The sequence below is a fragment of the Mobula birostris genome, chromosome 13, assembly GCF_030028105.1.
Source record: "Mobula birostris isolate sMobBir1 chromosome 13, sMobBir1.hap1, whole genome shotgun sequence".
Taxonomy (NCBI): Eukaryota; Metazoa; Chordata; class Chondrichthyes; order Myliobatiformes; family Myliobatidae; genus Mobula; species Mobula birostris.
The window spans coordinates 48,095,935-48,099,549 of record NC_092382.1 but is presented as its reverse complement, the minus strand read 5'-3'; the positions used below and the strand labels follow the sequence as shown (position 1 = coordinate 48,099,549).

Sequence of the window (3,615 nt, the reverse complement as noted above, 5' to 3'; positions counted from 1 at the left end):
ATAACAGACAGAGCACACATTTCCTTCCGAGAGATTGCCGTAGCCCACGGGGACAAATCACTGTACAGAGAAAATACCTGCATTGTCTGCTAGGTACCTGTACCTGCGCCCACATAGTCACTCCTTTAGTTTGCTGCGTTCGATGGGTTAGGGATGGGTACTGAGAGAGTTAATCGAGTGTTCGGACTATGACGAAGTTCGTGGATATGTTTGTGGAGAAGTTCGTGGATATGAAATTGTTTATTCAACACCATAAATGTACATTACCTCGGACACATTCTTGGCAGAGTCTCTCAAATTCAAACAACGTCAAGAGGTTATACACCTGTCGACAATGGTAGCAATGGGTGATTCAATATAATTTCATAACCTACAAACAGATAATCAAATTCATTATTTCGAGTCTGTCAAATGGTTCCTTTAAATCACACATTTAGAGTGGAAACACGTTGTAATTGACAAGACACCTTTGAAGGTTCAGACAAATTTGTTGGTTCCAACTATTTCACACAGATGGTCAAAAAGCTTCTGAGATCAGAGAACACAAAACTCCCAGATCTCTGTTGTGAGTGTTGACACATGGACACGCCGGGAGTGTATGGAGACTGATCATGTGTGCATAGGTGGGATCCGTTTAAAATGGCGGCATGGTTGGCACAGATACTGTGGTCCGAAGAGACTGTCCGTGCTTTCATTTTTCAGTTCCAGGTCGATCTAACACAAGTGGAAGGCAGCGACATTGCTTTTCTCAGAGCATGCATTCCTCTCAATGGTGATGAATATCTTTTTGACTCAGGACAATGTTTGGTACACAGAAACAAGCTGAGGATGGTTGCTGGTAATCGGGAGTGGGAGATAAGGTTACAGCGAGATGAGCTGTGATTGCAATTGGTGGAGAATCAGAGTGGAGCGGCCGCTTTACTCTCAGTGGATCTGCTCAGCTGATGGACAAAAGTCGTACCGACTCACGATGAGGTGCAGAGCTGGGTCTGATGGTCTTTGAAACAATATCCCCTTTGCTGGAGGAATGCCACTTGCAATTTACACCCCTTACTGCCAGCATAATTTCAATTGTTTGCAGTTTCACGGCTAATTCACTAAATTAATCACAATGTTGCGCCACAGGAATGGCACTTGTCTGACGTAATCGGATTGTAAATAATTAAAACAATTTTGTTTTAGAATCTGTTGAAATCTGTCCCTGTGGAGTCGCTGAGTGGTATTAAAACCCCAGTCATGTTCTGCCTCAACATTTCATTCCGAGAGATTGCCTGTAGCAGACGGGGACAAATCACTGGCCAGAAAAAAATGCCTGCATTGTTTGATAGGTACCTGCTTGTGGACAAAGTATTGAACATGTTCATCGCCGTTATTGGAGTTGCCGGTGAGTGACCGGAGCAATTACTGTTTGATATTTCTTTGCGTTGACCAATATGAAACTGTTTATGATTATTTTACAACTTGGTGTTCATTGAACAAATATCCATAAGGCATAAGGGTCTTAAGGACGGGCAGCCCACCAGGAGGATGTGACTGTGAGAGGTTTACATTTTACAGTTGACTGTTTCTGAGTTATTGATCGGAGTGGGGACCTGGTCCTGTGTTTTATGTCTCCCTGTGAAACCCGTCGCAATCGGATTCCATTACCTGCTAGTTAAAAGTTGGATCTGATCACCTGAACCCGAGTCCATGGATCTACTGCCGTGTATTATCGAATTGAACTGCGCTGTGGAACTAACCCATGAACGGAGTCAATCCACATTGGATCACTAAGATGTTCCTGCTTTCGCTCTGAGACCTGCTCGGGTGTTCGTTCAATTCCATGATCGCTGCTGGAGCTGCTGAGGTTCTCCAGCATTTTGTGAGTTTTGTTTCCCTCCGGATCCGTCTTTAGCCCCGTCAGATGCTATTTCCAGAGGCCTGGTCATTCACGGTTAAACCAGTGAAACCGGCCCCATCAGGGACTGGGGTCGGATTAGTGCCGATCGTTGCTGCTCATGACAATTGCTCACACATCGTCTTACCTCCACAATGAGGAAGGCAGGTCAGAGACAAGGTGACCTGTGGTTTATGTTAGATGAGCAGCCGTTCACCTCCTCTCGCACTCCTGATCATTGGCTGAAACCAGATCCCGTTTCCATTTCCGGGGAAGGTGTTCAGCACTACCCAATGTTTGTTCTTTCTTCCCGCAGTGAATTTCGTGGCGATTGTCATCCTCTCCCGGGGAAAGTGCGGCCTCTCTACCTGCACCACTCGCTACCTGGTGGCCATGGCAGTAGGGGATCTACTGACCGTTGTTAGCGAGGTCACTTTATTTCGAATCATATATAAATACTTTCCGTGGACTTTTCTGAGCATTACCCCTGTGTGCAGGGTGATCGAGGTACTGAGGTTCACAGCCACATATTGCTCTGTCTGGTTCACCGTCGCTTTCACTTTTGATCGGTTTGTCACCATTTGCTGCCAGAAGCTGAAAACAAAATATTGCACCGGGAAAACTGCGGTTTTGGTTCTAACAACAACCGGCGTGCTGTGCTGTCTGAAAAACATCCCCCGCTACTTCCTCTGGGAACCCAGAGAGGTAATCGTCAATGTACCGTGGTTCTGTGACCTAATGGACTATACTCTCACCGACCCCTGGTGGGTAGGATATGATTGGCTCGATACGGTTTTAAATCCGTTCATCCCTTTCGTTGTTATTCTGCTGCTCAACGCTCTGACAGTCCGGCACATTTTAATGTCCAGTCGGGTCCGTAAGGGACTGAGGGGTCAAAGCAAAGGCTAGAATCCCAGTGACCCGGAGATGGAGAGCAGGAGGAGGTCTGTGGTTCTACTCTTCACCCTCTCCGGCAGCTTCATCCTCCTGTGGCTGACACTGGTTGTAAATTTCATGTATTACGAGACCAGAGCAAAAGGATTTGATTTCAATGATTCTGAATGGATCTTTCACTTTGTCGGGGTTTTGCTGAAGAATTTGACCTGCTGCACGAACACATTTATTTACGCGGTGACTCGGTCGAAATTCAGGGAGCAGGTGATCAGAGCGGTGAAATATCCGATCACCTCGGTGCTTCAGTTCATTAATAAAGCCGCGACCTGAGCACAAACTAGATTCACCGCCTGATTGTCCTATCGACCGGCAGCGCCGGGATATTACGATCGTTGACCCTAAGAATAGGGGGAGAGGGGATGTGGAGAGAGGTAGACAGGGCACGGTTGCGAGGGGAAACGTAAGAGAGTGGCTGAATGAGGTGATGAAACGACAGTGGGGTGCGCATGGGGTCAGTGAGGTAGTGAGAACGAGAAAGATATTGTGTGCGTGTGTGTGTGTGAGTGTGTGTGTGTGTGTGTGTGTGTGTGTGTGTGTGAGAGAGAGAGAGAGAGAGAGAGAGAGAGAGAGAGGGAGATTTAGGAGGATGTTGCCGTGACTATGAGGCCTGTGTTATAGTGAGGGATTGTCCAGGGTGGGTTATTATTTCATGGAGCTTCGGAGATTGAGATGCCGGCAAATGGAGACGATTGAAATGACCAGAGTTTCTGGTAAGCTGGACGGAGACAGGTCAATTTCCCGCTGTCGACTGAACTCTATAATATAGTCCCTCTAGTGTGACCCAT

General features: G+C 46.9%; 1 pseudogene; it reads left to right on the top strand.

Annotated features, from left to right (window-relative positions):
• Nucleotides 1-1,308: 1,308 nt before the first annotated feature.
• LOC140207928 (probable G-protein coupled receptor 139) lies at nucleotides 1,309-3,100 on the top strand (annotated as a pseudogene).
• Nucleotides 3,101-3,615: the final 515 nt, after the last annotated feature.